Source organism: Hypanus sabinus, chromosome 31 (genome assembly GCF_030144855.1).
Source record: "Hypanus sabinus isolate sHypSab1 chromosome 31, sHypSab1.hap1, whole genome shotgun sequence".
NCBI lineage: Eukaryota > Metazoa > Chordata > Chondrichthyes > Myliobatiformes > Dasyatidae > Hypanus > Hypanus sabinus.
This window is the reverse complement of record NC_082736.1, coordinates 5,820,123-5,839,976: the sequence shown is the minus strand read 5'-3', so window position 1 is coordinate 5,839,976 and position 19,854 is coordinate 5,820,123.

Below are 19,854 nucleotides of genomic sequence, written 5' to 3'. Positions count from 1 at the left end.
TAACGTAGCAGTGTCCTTCTCATTTAAGTATATCATTATGTCAACAAGGACGCACCCTTTAAATCAACTCTTTTAAGTTATTATACTCCCCATTCACACCCATCGCTTAAAAAACACACATTTCCCGTAGGCAAATTCCAATACGTTTTGTCCACGTATTTCTTCAAATTTCTGAATCTTTCTCTAAAAGCTCCGGAACCAGTTCATACGGTTTCAGTATATGCTGTTTCACAATGTCATAATTAAGTCCTTGCTGTAATGTTAAAGCTGTAGAAACTTGTTGTGCCTTACCTTTAATTACATTTTGTAACAGAACCGGCCGTTTATCTCTGAAATCAGAGCAACAGTTTCAAAATTCTGGAAATATTTATATACGCCTGCCTCATTAAATGATTTAATTTCCTGAGGAACAACACACGGTTTCCTAGAAACAGACGCCTTATTCTCGCACTTTTATTTCTCCATTGCTAATTCAAATTCCCTCTGTTTAATCGTCTGTCCGGCTGCCGTCTCCGCTTTAAAATGCTCTAACTTTATTTGTTCCATATGTAACTGCATCTCCAGTTTACTTATTGGAAACATATCTAACATATCTTCATTAAGTTACCAGAATTTATGTAGTGATCCTCTGAATTACTGGCTTTCTTCTAACATTAGATATCCCTTTAACGTCCAACATTCTAGCAATCTCGGATGCATCACCCTTTTTTGTAATCGCTAATAACTCCAGGGCTGGCGATGCCAGAAACTCCTCAATATGCATTGCTGCCGAATACGACCCACAGACGAATTAAACAGAAGAATCGGCTTTTCCCTTTTCCAAATCAGATAGCTAACTAGACAAGCACTAAATATCAAAGACGGAGCGAATCGCAGACGAGCCCCCAATTTCTGTTACGGGGTCAGCAACAATGAATATAGAATTGAGTCTGGTTTTATAAACAAACATAAACATTTATTAAACTCTGCTCAACTATAGTGAAAAGCAAAGAAACGACTGACTTAAACGGAAGTTAACTGCTATAAGGCAATTTAACAAACAACCAAACTCGGGAATACTTCTAAAAGTGGTAAATTCGAAAATCCAGGTGATTTATGCAGTCAGTAAAGAGACACTTCCTGAAAACTGATTTTTTCGAAGAAGTGACGTTACTGCTGATCCCAGCTGAGATATGCTTTGTCCAAAGGATTCAAAACGAAATAAATTAAGGAAATTAAGGAAAGGAACTGGCGGTTTTCCTGGAGGAGGAACACTTCACAAACATTCCTAACCTTGCAGGGGTCATCTTAGATGCGTGCCAGTATTCCTGAATGAAGATTCAATACGGACGATCCTTTAAAAACACCGCCGAACGGCACCAACTTTACTCAATTCTTCGGGTTCCGATACATTCGTAAAGTTTTCACTCTCCAATATTGGACGGTAAAGGTAAATCAAAGGTGCAACAAACAAGAACAGACAGCGACTGGCGAAACTACCGGCACAATGGGTTTGCACCTTACAAAAGAAAGTAAGAATCTCCATTTTAAAACGAAACTGCGTCATGAGACAAATACGCAGCAAAAATAACTGACACACGAACTGACGAACTAACTGCGTGACAACCGGTGCTACACCTTATATCCTTGTTGGAACATGCCATCATGTGACCTCACACCGACGGGAAAATTACATCATGTGACATCACACTGGCGAGAAGATTACATCACCTCAAGACAATGACATCATGCTCACAAGATACTCAATTACATCATGTTCATCAGACAGTCACAAGATACCCACGAGGCATGTAATAGAATGCATTGCTAATGTACAATATTGTACGAGCAATGGACATTTGTTGGTTCACTTGAATGATAAAGAGATGTAATTCGAGTGTGAATGAGCAGAAGGCAGTCGGCTGATTGTTAGCTTTGTACTGACAGGATGTTTGAATTAATTCTCTCCCTGAGAATTAAGGTCTGTTTCATGGACTGAAATAAATTTCCAGGAGCTGAAGTGAATTTCAGATGCTCGATTTCTTTCCAAAATTACGTGAATTGTTAGTATATATGGGCCGCGGCTACCATCATCTTCCTCTCGCCGCTCTTTAGAATATTTGATAAGGAATTTTATTCAGGCAATTAACTGTTTCTTTCTGTATACGCCAGTTACCTACAACGGTGTTGAAGGTAACAAATTGCAGGCTTTTCTTTTGCCATAGCTGTGTATTTAGATTGTGTTCTTTTAATTGTCTGCTTAGTTATTGATTTCAGAGGGATACTTGGATTCCACACTGGCCAGCTGGAATCATTGTTAAAGGGGTCGAGATATGATGTATATATTCTGGGTCAGGTGGAGGAAAAGGTTAATAGGCTACGTGACTTGGATCAAGGAGGCTGCAAAGCATTGTATTGTGTGTCGACCATTACGTGTTACGTCTCGCGTGATAAGGTGTGAGACTAATCTACTGCGTCCAAAGAAACAGCTACCAATGTGCTGAGCTCTGCAAAATAGTTTAACTTGTAACTGCTCCTTTCACTCCGTTTTTAGTGACGGTAACGTATTGTTAGAGTGTGGTGATATATCTGTACAATCATTGGATATATTAGAATAACGTTGATGGAGATCAGTTCTTTCTCTCCTTGGTATCACGTCAAATAAATGTCCCAAAACGATATCCCGGAGTAGTGCATTCTTTTCGTCCGAGTAAGGTCAGATTTCCACTGTTCAAGGGTAAATTGGAATTAGGACAAATTCGTGTGTACTTGAATTAGGAATTCGATATTCACATTTTGGAAGGATGATTCTTTTGTACTGCACGAAATGAGAAGACTTTGAAATGCTGACTGTGAGGGTTCCAATGCAAAAGATTGTTTCGATGTCATTGTAGCATTGTTTCTGTAATATTCAAACGGACACTCTGATTATATAGCGTGTAATTCCATTGTGTAATTCAGCACTTAGCTTTCATCGCGAGCGAATTAAGTTAAAATATCCATGCGTTGCAGGATTGTCAAATCAAAGTCTATAATATCAGAGTGGAGACATAGTCGTAAACTGTGCTGCAGTTTATAACTTCTTTGCGAAACATCCCTGGCCACTGCCTTCCACGCAGAAATCTCTCCATCTACTACCTAATCTGCCTTCTTTTCATAAGCCAGTTCTGAGTCCACGCAACTAGGTTTCCCTCGATTCAAATCCGTCTCGCTTCTGTTGTGCCTGCTATGCTTAACCCGCTCAAATACTTTACGAAATTAATAAACCCCGCATCAACTTTTCTGACTTCATTTCTATTTTATTACTCTGTTTCACATAATTCAATCAGGCTTATAAGGGACGACCTGCCCCCGCAAAACCGTGTTGACTGTCCCCATCCAGAATATTTTTCTCCAGATACTCATATTTGTTCTCTCTAAGAATCCTCTCCAATAGCTTGGCCACTATTGACAGAAGACTCAATGAACTGTAATTTTTAGGACTAACTTACATTTCTTGAACCAAGGATAAATACCTGCCATCCTCCAATCCCCTAGTACGAGTCCTGTGGCCAGTGAAGACGCACATATCATATTTAAAAACGCAGTAATATTTTCACCCGCTTTGTATATTTTCCTGGGTTATATCCGAACTTGCACCGGGTAATGATTTCTTTTAATGTTTTACAAGATTCCAACCCATAATTCCTAGCAATGTCATGTCCCACCATATCTACCTTTTTATGCTGCATCCACATTCATGAAGTTCCCTCTCACTAATGGACACTGAAACAAAATATCATTAAGGACCTTCACTCCCTCCTTGCATTCCACACACATGCTTTCTCTTTTCCCCCTGACCTATCCCACCCTCTCTCTCGTCATTCTCCTGCTCTTCACGTACCTTAATGCGACTCTCCAAGGCCTTCTTATGACACTTTCTAACTCGTCTCAGTCCATTGTCAATTTCCTTCCTGGTTCTACTGTGCCTTGCCTGATTCTTTCTTGTTCAACATTAAGTATCTTTCTTTCTTCTTCTTGACGAGTTTTTTCATATCTCATGTCAGCCAGGGTTACTTTACATTACCTTCCGTTCCTTGCCACAATGAGACAAGTCTATACTGAACCCCAATCAAGTGTTCCATTAAGAATTAGCTCTTGCGTATTTCAAGGAGCACACCATTTTCCAAATTCGGCTCCCAACTTTCTACCTGCAGCACCGATAAATACAATCTATACTGTCTGATCCTATCCCGGTGTAAGGGTAAAGTAACTGTTGAATAGGTGACCCGCGAAAAGATCTGTCACCTCATCCGTTTCATTTTCTTGTATTAGATCTAAGCTGCACTGTCCTCGAGTACGCCTGTCCACATATTGAACCAGAACACTTTGCTAGACGCATGTGGTAAATTCTGAACCTTTTAAACTGAGGAAGTGCCAGTGTACACCAGCGAAGATTCATTTGCCTGTGACAGCAGCCCTGTTAACATGACACCTGTCCAAAATCTATCTCCCGAAAGTTCCTCTTCGCCTCTACGTATACAAGTACAGCAGGGGTGTCAAACTCATTTTAGGTCACGGGCCGGATTGAGAAAAATGCGACTTCATGCGGGCCGGATCAGTTGTGCACGCGCGAATGCACGCGCGCGTGCTCCCACAGCTTTCGTTGCCTTCATTTTTTCAACCTGCTCTCATGTGTCTCAGTCTCTGCTATATCTAAAATTGTTTCACTTTACGAATCTCGTTTTCTATTAAGCAGATTGCCTAGCAAACATTCTTTTTGTGATTGGTATTAACTTACAGACGCAGATTACAAGGAAGTAGGCAAAGTGAAAAAGACGATGCTATTTCGGCTAAGATTGTTTTGGGAGCCATACCTTTTCCATTAATAAACCGTTTGAAATCAAGCATTAGCAAACACAAATGTAGACCTAACGCAGGGGTGTCAAACTCAAATACACAGTGGGCCAGAATTAAAAAATCGGTTCAGTGTCGAGAGCCGGACTGGTTCAGCGTTTATTGCAAAACTTATTGAAATGAATTTATTACACATACTAACCTGGAACTAACAAAGCTTAGGCTATTGCGTACGAAAACAACACTGAAAATTAAATAAATAAAAAATCAGTTGCATTTATTTCTTATGGCTTTACCTGCAGCTTTTCCGGAGTAATTTCTAATCAAAACATTTTTCCACAGGCCAACGCTCTGTGATTCACACTAGTCTAAGCCAGATACTTGGCATCTCATCTTGGATGCAAGTTCATCAATGTTTGGTGTCAGGCTCCGAGCTGAGGAAATCCTCAGAATTGAGTGAAGGTGTTCATCAGAAAGACGACTCCTGTGTGATGTTTTGTTTATCTTCATCAAAGAGAACAGTTGTTCACACAGATATGTGCTGCCAAACATAGTGAGCATTTGAGCAGCTTGGGTACGCAGCTGGGACATTGTGTCGGGAATGAAACGTAGAAACTGTGCAGCGCCCACTGAGTCATACTTTGCCCAGAGTGTGTCACTACATGGAGTTCAATCAGCCCCATTTGTATTTTGGTTGGCGCGCTTTCCACGTCAGCTGCAAATGGATTACTGAGCAGTTTAAACCTGCTTTTTTGGGCTTCAGTAAATCGCCGTGTGAAGTCGGCACCAAGTATGCTAACTTTTTCAGCAAACTTTGCATGTGGGAACATTGCGGTAGAAACCTGCTCTTTCATAGTTTGGCAACACGGAAAATGGCTCAAGTTTTCTTGCTGCATCTGCGTCTCCCACAGGCGCAGCTTGGTTTTAAAAGCCCTCACTGCGGCGTACATGTCTGTGATCACACGACCCCGCCCCGAAGCTGCAAGTTGAGCGCATTGAGATGGCTCGTGATGTCACACAGAAACGCCATTTCACAAAGCAATTTTTTTTATCCCGGAGCTCTGTTGTGTCTTTCCCTTTGCTTTCCATGAACTGACAGATCTCCTCATGCAACTGGAAACATCTTTTCAGCACTTTTCCTTGGCTTAACCATCGCACCTCTGTGTGATAGGGCAAATCATTATATTCTGAACCCAACTCCTCCAGAAACGCCTTGAACTCGCGGTGATTTAAACCTTTGGCTCTTATGAAGTTAACTGCCCGTGTTATGGTGCTCATTATATGTTCCATTTTCAAGGATTTGCGACACAATGATTCCTGGTGTATGATGCAGTGATAAGCTGTCAGCTCACCTGCGCCGTTTTCCTCCCGCATCTTCTCTCAGATCCTGCCCACCAATCCACTGTTTTGACCGCACATCGCGGGCTTCTGCTTCTTGTCCAGATGCTTGTATTTCTCGTGGTGTTTCGTTTCATAGTGTCGTCTTACTTTATATTCTTTAATTACAGCCACACCGTCTCGGCACACAAGACAAACAGGTTTGCCCTTTATATCTACGAACATATACTCTGCCTCCCGCCTGCCTTGAAAACCCCTGTTTTCAAAGTCCACCTTTCGTTCAGCCATTTTTGGGGTGAGGGATAGCTGAAAGTTGCCCACACGTGACTACCGCCATAAGGATGCTGGTGAGAGAGTAAGGCAAACGCGAGTAATGCGCTGGCAGCGCATTGTGGGATTTGTAGTATTAGTGGTGCATGCAATATACCGGCGGGCCAGCTCTAATAGAAAAAAAAATATTCATTAATGATATTCTGGAAATAAACCAGGGAAACCGAATAAACACTAAAAACCCTGAAAGCCTGGTACCTGAATAAACTCAGCATTAGCCATATCATACGCCTTAGGCGCTTCCATTACTGGGGCCAACTTTAATAGTAATTAGATATTATCTCGCGGGCCAAAGATAATTCCACCTTGAGTTTGACATATATGATATACAGGAAGTTTTCTCTACAGACTTCTCCCAAATGAATGATTGCTCTACTTCTGTTTCTGAGATGAAGTCACCGTCTATCAATGGGTAATCCCTCCTCCCTTTCTGCGTCTCTGTTACTATCACATTCTCCCCGTGTTTCAATTACTCTTTTTTACCTAACTCTGTCCATGTTGAAACATCTGAACCCAAGGAAGTCCTTCCTGCCCTTGTGATTGTGAATTGTCTGTGGTAGTTTGCAGAACACTTCAACCGATATAATAATCACGCCAGCCCGTTGAATGTTTTCCCATTTTCCTTCCATAACTGCACGCTCTGCAATCTTCGGAGGATTTTACAATTTCAGGATGAGTACGTACATGATTGTTTGAATTTATGGCAAACGTAATTATTTTTAAAACTGGTTTACTCGAAAACCCCGCTGAATTGCAATTTGACGCGGGCGTTCTCCACACAGATGGCCGATTAATGTAAACACATACTTCAGTCCATTCTCAGCTCTTTTCTGAATTTTCTCTGTGTCAGTGTATAGATACAAGTATTGGTGCACACACTGACCATTTGCAACCTGTACCCGAGTTGCTGTAGTATTCATACCGGGGAACTCAAATGTCTGTCCTGAGAAAAATAGTTTTGCACTTGCCATTTCAGGGAATGAGCTACATAGGGCATCCAAAGTATTATGAAATTTGTCGTTAAATTGGCTGACACAGCAAACAATAAAATCATCGATTTTCCACAGTTTTCGACTTCTGTATCCTTCTGACAATCACAGGTGTTCATAAGCCCTCTGCGGACTCTATTTGCCGCAATGATATGTTAACCAGAATGCCAGAATTAGGCCTATTGGTAGCGATGGTGTTAAAATGATGTCGATTAATTCAAATCCTTTCCACGCGGGTAAAGTAGCATATTCATGTGTGAAGGCGCAACGCCACGGTGTGTTGTCAATGATCACATAAGGTTCAATGGCAAAGTAAAACGGACAACTTTCCCACAGCACGCTATAACCAGAAGCATCATTGCTATTTTCTCAGTGCAGAAACTTCCCCGCAGCTTTCGACAACATATTGCGATGAAGCGATGGAAGGTAAAACTGGCCATAAACCAGACGGAGCAGTCTATCGTTACAACCGCAAGCAGAATTGTCAGAGCGCACACAGGAGTGATAAGCAGGAATCTGGAATAAATGTAGATATTGTTGGTGTGTTGCACTAAAGCAACAAAGATAACCACCATCAGATCCGCTGTGGCCATTCCAACCAGGAAATGGGTGATGCATTTGGAGAGTCCGCATTTTCCCAGAAATAGTGTCACAATCGCCGTTAAATAAACTACAAGGAATTTGAAAAAAAAAAATACCGTTAACTGCTACTGACTGAGTGTCCCATTCTTCCACTCTTAGGTACTGTGTAGATTGTTTGGAAGCGCAAAACAAATTTCAGTCAGTGCTGGAAACTATAACGGAGTGAAGTGCCATTGGGTTGTAAATTTTCCGTCAGCTTGTCGCGGGGCATCTAATATCGCCGATTCACTTACCGGTGCCCGCACGATTAACAGCATTAACAGCATGAATGGCGCACAGCTGAAAGGATTTTGGTTAGTGCTATCAAAGTGGAATGAGGAAGACATAATTCACAAGTTCTGATTTAGTGTTTTATGGAAGAACAGAAATACGAGTGGAAAATAAACTGCCCAGTCGTTTGAATAAGCTGCGTTGTTGTTGCTGTTGTAAGGTGTCTGTATTGAGAGACACTCCGACCGAGGAAACATATGTCAGAATCGTTTCAGAAACCCAAGCAAGGTGAAATTATAAAACAATGGCAATATCGTCAACAACGTAACTGATAAAAATAATCAAATCGGTTAAAATACGAAAAATGAAAATATAACTACCAGAAGCTGGAATACTCCATTCGGGAAACACGTATTAGTCGAGGGTAGAATTTATACTGAGCAAAACTCAGAACAGTGCAGCGGAACAAAAGCAAGACAAAGGCACCATACATAGATTGACTAGTTCAATTACCGGGTACACCAATTGCTACAAGAACAGGATAGAAAATGCCGGCGATGTAGTAAATCGTTGGATATCCCATATTCAGTCAGAAGCAGAGTTCTGTTGTACGGAAAGTTCCAACTGCTCATATGGACTTATCATCGGTTTTATAGAGTTATGTGCAAGTGAGAGCAATTCCTCTGGGTCAGTTAGCCTGGTAATCTCATCAGTCACTTTAGTGACAACCAACTACACAAACACTATATTAAACTGATTTTGTCACTCTGTTGCCGTACCCTAAATTTGACTGCTCTAAAACAAACTATAATGTGAACCTTGTCAGTTTAAATGACACCTGGCTTCCGAGACTTAAATATGACATATTGATATCGGTGTTGCTTCTTGGTACAGACAATCGCCTTGAAGTAAGTTTATTTTGTAACATTCGTTTTTGCAACTGAGGGAAGGAGCTGAGCGTCGCAGAATATTTATTTGTTAAAGGCGAACATTCGTTTGTTCCTGTCATTTGGGTTGGTTTGTGTGATGCAAGTCGAGGTAATAACTGGTGGCGTAAAATCACAGTAAGATACATTGCACTTGTATTTCTCCAAACCACAGCAATATTCCAAGGACTTGTCATAAAGAAAGGTGTCTGCGTCTTCACGAAATTAGCGAGGATTGTAGACAGTTTGAAGAACAATGCTGACCCACACTCATGTGGCCGTTCGGTACGAAGACACTGACCTCTCCCAGTGAATGATTTGACAACTCCATATCTTTGACAGTCGGTGGGATATGTTTAACAATAAAGATAAAAATGAAAGTTCCACAATTCCACCGTAATTTCTCAACCCATTATCCGTTTGAACAAAAGTAACAATTCTGTTCCTAGGCTATTCTATTATTTGCTACAACGTTTGGCCTAACTAGAGTTTTAAACAGTTGCATCATTACATCGCGACTTTTAAACTCTATCTCTCAACTTATGTAAGCTAACACTCGATAAGCTTTCTTAACTACTCTATCTACCTGTCAGGCAACCTTCAGGGATCTGTGGACATGTACCCCCAGATCCCTCTGCTCCTCCACACTACCAAGTATACTGTCGTTTACTTTGTACTCTGCCTTGGAGTTTGTCCTTCCAAAGCGTACCACCTCACACTTCTCCGCGTTGAACTCATCTGCCACTTCTCAGACCACTTCTGCATCCTATCAATGTCTCTCTGCAATCTTCGACAATCTTCTACACTATCTACAACACCACCACCCTTTGTGTCGTCTGCAAACCTGCCAACCCACCCTTCTACCCCCACATCCAGGTCGTTAATAAAAATCACAAAAAGTAGAAGTCCCGGAAGAGATCCTTGAGGGACATCAGTAGACACAACCCTCCAATCTGTATGTATACCCTCCACCATGACCCTCTGCCATCTGCAGGCAAGCCAATTCTGAATCCACCTGGCCAAACATTCCTGGATCCCATGCCTTCTGACTCTCCGGACTCTCTGAATAAACCTACCATGTGGAACTTTGTCAAATGCCTTACTAAAATCCATGTAGTTCACATCCACTGTACTGGGGTCTTGAGACTTGAGACTCGAGGCTGGGGTCTTGAGGCTTGAGACTCGAGGCTGGGGATTGGAGAGACTCGAGGCTGGGGTCTTAAGGGTAGAGACTCGAGGCTGGGGACTTAAGGCTTGAGACTCGAGGCTGGGGATGGGAGAGACTCGAGGCTGGGGTATTGAGGCATGAGACTCGAGGCTGGGGTCTTGAGTGTAGAGACTCGAGGCTGGTGTCTTGAGGGTAGAGACACGAGGCTGGGGTCTTGAGGGTAGAGACTCGAGGTTGGGGACTTAAGGCTTGAGACTCGAGGCTGGGGATGGGAGAGACTCGAGGCTGGGGTCTTGAGAGTAGAGACTCGAGGCTGGGGTCTTGAGTGTAGAGACTCGAGGCTGGGGTCTTGAGGGTAGAGACTCGAGGCTGGGGTCCTGAGTGCAGAGACTCGAGGCTGGGGTCGTGAGGCTTGAGACGAGGCTGGGGTCTTGGAGCTCAAGGCTTGAGGCTTGGGTTCTTGGAGCTCGAGGCTTAAGGCTGGTGCTTTGAGGCAGACTAGGAACTGGACATCAACATAGAACCGGGCCTTATCCTTCGACAAGCCAGGACTCATCTTAAACAAGAGACTAACGTGAGACTGGACGGACATTGACTGACGGTCACACAGCTGGCCCAGGAAACGGCTGCATCCAATCCGCAATGACAGCTCCGACTACTGACAGCAAGGCTCCAAGAAGCAATGGTCTCCATCCCAGCCTAAAGATGGCAAGTGGCCTTTCTAGCCTTCCACCGGCCGTTTGCTCACAGGAAGCTTGACAAGACAACCCCCAAACCACACTCAATCCCAGGGCTACTTATATTCCCAGCCTCAAGATGATCATCAGGTGCTTATGGTTAAGTCCAACCGAAACAAGGGACAGCCAGAGGACCTGGAGTTCGGAGACCACAGACCGGACCGTGAACCAGAATGCGGACTTCGGACCGGACCATGACAATACGACTGTGCCATAGACCTCCTACCTGGCACTAGTGCTCCTCGGGGCCGTTTCTTTCCCCTCTCTCGTCCTGAAACGGTGGCCATGGAGGAATACATAAAAGAGGCATTGAGCATGGTGTTTATCCGTCCGGCAACCTCGCCAGCAGGAGTGTGCTGCATTTTTTTCTGAGCAGGAAAGATGGCAAGTTCCATCCCTTCATTGATTATCGGCCCCTGAACAGCATCACTGTGAAGAACTACCACCGTCTTCCCTTGCTAGCTTCTGCGTTTGATCATCTCCAGGGAGCAACAATATTTTCCAAAACTAATCTCCCCAATGTTCACAATCGGATTCACATATCAAAAGGGGATGAGTGGAAAACGGCTTTTAGCATCTCTAATGGCCACTATGAATACCTTTTGATGCCTTTTCTTCTGGTCAGTAGCCCGGCTATATTCCAGGTCAGGCCTTGAATATCGCCTATATTCAGGCGATTTGCTGAGGGTCTTGGTGAACCAGCTTGTGTTTGGTTATTTAGATTGAATCCTTATCTATTCATGCTCTCATCAGGAGCACGTCCAGCATGTCCGGAGAGTACCCAGACGCCTGCTCCAACATAACCTGTAGGTCAAGCCTGAAAAACGTGTCTGCTATAAAGACCAGGCGTTGTTTTGCGGATATACGTACACCATACAGTGTTCAAATGGAATCTAGTAAAGTTGCAGAGTGGCCCAAACCATCTACTGTCAAACAGGTATAGCGCTTCAAGGAGTTTTTGATCTTCTATTGGCGCTTCATCGGGAATTTAGGCTCCACCGCGTCTCCAAGTAATGCACTCAGCAAGAAGACCTCGGCAGAGTTCCATGGGACGGACAATGCCGACCAAGCATTTGCTGAGTTCGCCCGAGAGGAATTACGATGTTGGGAACCGGCAGCTTCTGGCTGTCTACGAGGCCCAAGGGAAATGACGATATTGGCTAGAGGGCGCAGAGCATAGATTCTTGGTCTGGACGGATCACAGGAACCTCTCCTATACTGAGAATGCTAAGAGACTCAATTCTCGGCCAGCACTGTGGGCTCTCTTCTTCACACGGTTCAATTTCATCCTCATTTACCGTTCCCGTAGCAAGAATACAGAAGCTGACGCTCTCCCGGCAGTTCGACGGAGCTGGGTACAATGCCGATCCAGAGCCCATTCTTTCTCGTTCGTGTGTCGCTGCTCTGGAGATCTGGGGAATAGAGACAGATGTGAGAGCCGCCCAGCAATCAGATCCAGACCCCGATGTGGGCCTCCCAACCGGCTGTTTGTCCCTGCTGTGGCGCGTTCCAACGTGTTGGAATGGGGTCAGTCCTCCCAGTCTGTCTGAACGTCGGCGAGTTCCACCGACTCCGGAGTTTATAAAGAGGCAATTGTGGTGACCATCTATGTTCCAGGATGTCCAGGACTTTATATCAGCCTGTATCATCTGCGCTCGCACCAGACATCATGCCAGTGTCCTGCAGGTCTGTTATGGCCACTGCCTGTGTCGCATCGCCTCGAGTTCCACCTCTCAGTAGATTTCATCACTAGTCTGCCCCGGCTTAGTACCGTCCCCAAGCTCCTATCGGCTCGTTACAACATGTGTTCAGACTCCATGGCTTTCCTCAAGACATAGTGTCTGTACGTGGACCACAGTTAACTTCCTGCTTTTGGAAGACTTTCTACTTTCTTGTAGGAGATACGGCCAGCCTCTCTTCTGGGTTCCACCCGAAATCTAATATCCAGACTGAGAGAGTCAACCAGGAGTTAGAGACAACCCTGCGCTGCCTTGCCTCTTCCAGTTACCTGCCAGCTGCTGTCAATGTCCGCGCCGTTGCAATATGGTACCGGCTGTCGTTCAGCCATTCATTCTTACAGTCCGGTGCAGCTGTTCTAAAGATTTCTGGCTTTGCAGTATGGGACCAGCTGTTTTAAAGATATAAGCCCTTACAGTGTGGTGTCGACTATTGCAAAGAACTCTGTCCCTAGTCTGGTCATGGCTATTGTGAATGTCTGCATATTAGTGTCACAATAACCTACGCCCTTACAATATGGAGCAGTTATTGTACATATGTCAGCGTTACAGTACACAACAGGGATTGCCCAGCTCTTGTGTCATTCGTGTTATGGGTTGATAAATCTCTGTCATTGTGTTAGAATTTGGTACTGATCGGTGCCCTCACTGTCCAGTGCTTTGCTCTGGTAGCTCCGCGTGCTGGGAACACGGTGCCACTGTTGTCACAGAAGTGTGTCCTTATAGCGCAAACTGACGTGGTTCAGCATTCCCACTGTCCTGTTCCCAACCCTCCTCCACAACGCATTGGTTACTTTACCTGAAGGACGTATACAGTTCCTATTTGAACACTTGTTCCCACCACTCCGGCAGGTAGGGCGTCCCAGACGACCGCCACAGTCAGAGTAGAAATACCAATTGCATCAAATGTCCCATAGATCTTTGCCTACTGGGCATCAAATCATTGATCAAAGGACAGTGAACAGTACAGCACGGGAAGAGGCCCCTCAGCTTACAGTATGTGTGTGCTGATCATGATGACAACGTGAACTGTTTGCCATCATGTGTATCTGTGATACTTAATGGACTGATGCGCAAAGGTTTTAACCATGGGAATGGACTTTGACCCAAAACTCCGTAGTACCACTAGGCCTCTCTCTCTCTCTCTCTCTCTCTCTCTCTCTCTCTCTCTCTCTCTCTCTCTCTCTCTCTCTCTCTCTCTCTCTCTCTCTCTCTCTCTCTCTCTCTCTCTCTCTCTCTCTCTCTCTCTCTCTCTCTCTCTCTCTCTCTCTCTCTCTCTCTCTCTCTCTCTCTCTCTCTCTCCCTCCCTCTCTCTCTCTCCCTCCCTCTCTCTCTCTCTCTCTCCCTCCCTCTCTCTCTCTCTCTCTCCATCACCCCCTTCTCAGTGCCTCTCTTTTTCCAAATATCTCCCCCTCTCTCTCACACTCCTTCTTACAGCTAGAAGTTAGGGCGATTATATTTTTGACGCCATCAGTAAAACAGTTAAAATTCAGAGAGACGGGGAACCTGCAGGAAGCGAAAGAGAAGAGAAAGAGGCTGAAGGAAACGACAGTTTTTAATGGGAGTAGGAATTGTTCAAACTGATGTAAACATTCTGAAAATATCAGGCAGCTTTTGGCAGGACCGAGCAGCAGAGGTAACAGGCTCGACTCCAGCTTCAGTATAGTTCAGGCAGGAGGTAAGGTGAAAAGGGGATTTCTATATCAAAGCGTGAACAGAGGAGGGTTCGGGCCGACTCCCTTCATCAGGACTCTGATTTTGTGTGTTTTTCTGTATTCCGACATTAGCCGGTTTCCTCGCGTTAGTTTTCTAACCCTGTTCATCATATGCACAGACAAGTAAGATAGAGAAGGCAACTGAATAGCAATACTTTACCCCATTTATTTCAAACGTTTCGTGAGTTTCAATATCCGATTCACTGGCTATTTCACCATATTCTTTAGTTCCTCTCGGAATTTGTGCTGAGTCAATGTGTAAATACACGAGTTGGTGCAGGAACTGAGAACCTGCAGCATTCCCGATGTCTTTTGTATGACAAAACGAGGATCCGTGACAGAATAATAAAACTCGCTCATTGAAATCCGTCGATCGATAAAAAATACCACCTGGGATACCCACAGCAATATGAATCTACCGGTAATGCTGAAGAGCAAAATGATGGCTTTGCGTCGGTTCTCCATCTCTCGGTCCTTGTCATTCTCTCCATTCTTTTGTCCCCGGAGCCCCCTGCGGGCTCGACTGGCCGCTAGGATCCGCTTAACGGTCAGGATATTGAACAGCAAAATCAGAAGGAACGAGACACAAGGGGATAAAATTCGGTGAGAAATTTCAAATGCCGCCCATGAGGGAGAATTTCTGAAGCTCGGTGTAAGAACACAGTACCAGGGAAGACCATCAATTATTGCCAAAGCCTGGTATATAAAGGCCCAGGGAACACATTCAAAACAGTCCAGCACACTCACTGTCCCGATAACCACAGCTGCCGTTCTCTCGGTGCAATGTTTTGTTTTCAGCTTCTCACAACAAATAGCCGCAAATCGATCGACGGTGAAGGCGACCGTCAACCAGACAGAGCTCGCAGTGCTCGTATAAACTAACCAGTAAAGGAGTCTGCACACAGGAGTGATGTCAAGGAATGATCTGGGAAAATAAATCTAAGCAGTCCTCGTCAACAACGGATCCGAGAAAACGACCAGGAGATCGGCCACTGTCATTCCCACCATGTAGCGAGGGACACACTTGGAGAGACCGCACTTTCCCCGGGACAGGACCACAATCACCATCAGGTTCGCTGGAAGAGAGAGAAGGAACCTCAAGTTAAAAACATTGAGCAGAAGGGAATCGAACAGTTTGCGGGGATCTTGTAATATTTCCACTTTATTGCTGAATTTACCTTTGGGGGGATCGAGAGAGGACACAGAGCTGGTGGAGAGATAAGAGTTTACACAGTAAACTGAAGTAAATATTAACTGAATACGCATTCCTTACTGATGACCTGTACGTGAGGTGGCAGCTGAAAGGTAAAATTGTGTAATTCCTGCTCAGAGATACTACCGGATGGAGAATTTCTTCCGCGTCTCGTTTGGATGAAATGAATACATCCGAAAGCCAATAGCAGCATTCTTACATTGGGCAATCATCAACTTCCATCAACCGGGAAACTACCGCCTCAGAGTCGATACTGGATGACTCTGACACTGGTGGCGTCTCTTTCCAGATAAGATGCTTAGGGTTTTACGGAATGCTTACCGATTCTCCCGTGTTTGTTTCCTACCCCAGCGTTTGCTAGTGCACACGCTTTAAAACAGAGCATTCCCTGCTCCCAGCAGAACATTGTCAGATGTCTGTAACAGTGTCAGGTGTAGATATAAATGAATACATCTCACAGTATTCAAGCAAGATGTCGGTTCTGTTGATTGGCTCAGCAACGACTTCAGTGTGTTTTCCATCAATTTCTTTCAGCCAGAGCGCACACATTTATTTAAAGAAAAGTCACAATCCAAAACACAGAACTGACATTTACTAAAGTGTCACTACCGGTCGATGGTTTCATCGTTACCCCTAACTCAGAAAATCGGAAACATACAATTGCAGACAATCAGGTAATCTCTGCAGCCGTGTACACACAATATTTGCAAATTCAGTGCAGTTGCTACAAGACCAAAAACACAAAGACCCGAACATCATATTCCTGAACACAAACAGTTGAAAGAACCCTGCCTGAAACGTTGAATTCCACAGATGTTGGCCGATTCGTTAAATTCTTGCAGTGGTTTGTTTTCTAGATCCAGATCCAAGGGTTCACAGTCCCGGTGTTTGCATACCGCTCCTGAAATACAGAAGACTAGGACAGGACATGCGACAGGGGCAGCCTGTCACAAAATTCGAATTAAGCTTCAATCCCCTCCAACAGACATCGCGGCTTACTGGGAAATCCAAACGCTGTAATAAAAGGATAGTAAACCTCTCGTATCTGCGTGATGACTGGATGCACCATTTCAGGTAGAATCTGTGTCTTCTGTTGCTCCTGAATTCACAGCTTCGGCAGACACTATATGCTGATGCATTCAAAACGACCCTAATGTATACAGATGATCTGTCTCCAGAGATGTGGTTATACCCCTGACTTACTTTTTTAGTTACAGTTACTTGAACAAACTGCTTAATTCAACAACATTGCCACTCATATAAATATTACGTGGTTTTGGACAGATAATGAAAATTCTTCAGCATTACATCAGCAGCGACTGATCTGGTGGAAAGAATAGCGGAGATCTAATAGCAAAGACTCACCTTCGTCATGGAGCAAACACATACTCAGCTGCCATATTTCTGTTGGCTAATTATTCATCTGAAAACGGTGTTCACACCCTCACCGACAGAAGATCAACTTTTTCCCATTTTAAATCGTCCCTCAGTTCTTCAACTCTCATCTCATCCGGCCACACACACACACACACACACACACACACACACACACACACACACACACACACACACACACACACACAAAATGCTTCACACAATCGTCTGATTCTTAACAGTACCTCACAAACCCAGTTTCCTCTTACTACTCACAGGCGAATATCTCAATCAAACTGATACTCCCTCCTGTTCACACACAAGTTGCAGAGACGCCTCTTATCTCTCACGCACCAAGTGCATTACGTAGCACAGAATTCATCAGTTCCATCGTCTGAGACAGCAGACATTCAGTCCCACACTAAACCCAAGACCCAGATACACATTTCCAATACAACTGTTATACTGAACCACAGGCTGTCAGTCTTTCCAGCAACACACTCAAACTGCTGGTAAAACGCAGCAGGCAAGGCAGCATCTATAGGAAGAGGCACAGTCGACGTTTCGGGCTGAGACCCTTCGCCAGGACTAACTGAAAGAAAATATAGTGAGCGATTTGAAAGTGGGAGAGGGAGGGGGAGATCCGAAATGAAAGGAGATTACAGGAGGGAGACGGATGAAGCGAAGAGCTGGAAAGATGATTGGCAAATGGGATACACAGCTGGAGAAGAGAAAGGATCATGGAATGGGAGGCCGAGGGAGAAAGAAAGGGAAGAGAGAACCAGGGGGAGATAGAGTGCAGGCAAGGAGTGATTGTGAGAGAGACAGAGAGACAAAAGAAGAAAAAAAGGGGAAATAATAAATAGATATATAGATAGATAAGGAATAGGGTAAGAAGGGGAGGGGGTCAGTCTTCTTGTTGTGTTCAGTATCACTGTGCACTACAGGCAGATACACAGACCCAAACCCAATATCTCCACCCACAGGTCTAGGAGGACAGAAACAACAGTTGGCAGAGTCAGTGAGGGTTCAGGAAAGGCGAAACGGATCGGTCATTGGGAACTGATGAATGTGATGTTGCTGAAATTTAAGAATGGTGCTTAAAAGGACCTGGGATTCTGGGAAATGTACTTGTGTGGACTGAGAAATGCGTTGCAGGTCAAATGCAGACAAAAGTAATAAACGGGCCATTATCAATTCTGCGATGCTCTGACCAGTCGGGTGACACAGAATTTGGTGCGAAACCGCAGCTGTTCACGGTCTACATGGATGTGGGAGGATAACCCTGTCTCTGACATTGCGGAGCCGGGTGGGAGGGTCAGTAATCCGAAGGATGTCGCGATGGTTTGTAACGTTGTCAGAGGTGAATGAGATAATGTGGGGAAATGGGACGCCATCCACTCCAGAGAGGAACAAACTAGGTGACATAATGAAATATACATGGGGGACGTTAACATTCAGGCATTACCGGATTGCGGAACCCACACTCTCACAGTGTACCAGAGACTGACAGGGACAGAATGAACCCCACACGTTCACACCATACCAGAGACTAACAGGTACAGAACAAAATCGAGTGACTTAGACAAACCAGAGGCTGACAGATAAAAATGAATCCCATGCCCTCACACTGTTAGGGAGACTAACAGGTACAGAAGAACTCCACATATTCACACTGCATTCAGTTTTTAAATGTGTCACGTCTCCTCTCAGTGCGCGTGCGTTGTTAACTCTGCACCTGTTTACTAACTTGACAACACTCCTCTGCATGTTGGTCCCAACCTCGCCTTGCCTATGTCTATGTACTTGTTATAATCTGTGCAGGACAACACGTGGATCCCTCTGCTCTTCATTCATTTCCAATTTCTCTCAATATTCTACACTTGAATTTCTCTTACCGCTATACATGATTTCTCATTTTCCTCATTATACTCCCAATCAGGAAATTCTGTATATCGTGTTCCAGTTAATGAAACGTCCCCTCACAACATGTTCTCCCATCTCTTTCATTGACAAAATAGGATCCTCACACTCTCCTCTTCAACCCGTCCGCCCAGGTGATAAATATCATCAATTGATAGACCACAGATGATACTTGGAACACTTTGCTAGTTGTACCCTACCAGCCTGAAACATATCTGTCTGTTATGCCTCTGTAGTTTATCTGATAATCTGTGTTCTTTTGACGTTAACACGCTACCCCCAGTACTGTGCACTCTGGCCTGGTGCACCAGCTTTTTAAACTCGATTAGTTTTGCCAAACATGAGTCACCTTCTACCAAACCACGTTGATTTGTTTTATTTCTACAACCTTTTTTTCAAAATAACCCGTTATTTCTCTATTGATCACGGATTCCACAACAACAACCAACCTGAACGTAGTTCTGTGCACCAAATGCATGTCTTTCATGATGAGTGATTTCTATTTGGATAAAAGTTACCAACTGTCACTCAATGCCTTTCAAAACTGGAAACTGTCATCCAATGTAACCTCAGCCACTGTTCCAGAGACGTCAGCACTCGTTTGTCCAAACTCCCAACATCGAATATGCCTTCTGTTGCGGCAGCTTCCTTGTAAACATCCTCTGCACCCTTCGGAACTCTCAATGCACTACTCCCGATGCGGCATAAACAGAGTTTTATTAAGCTGCATCATAAATA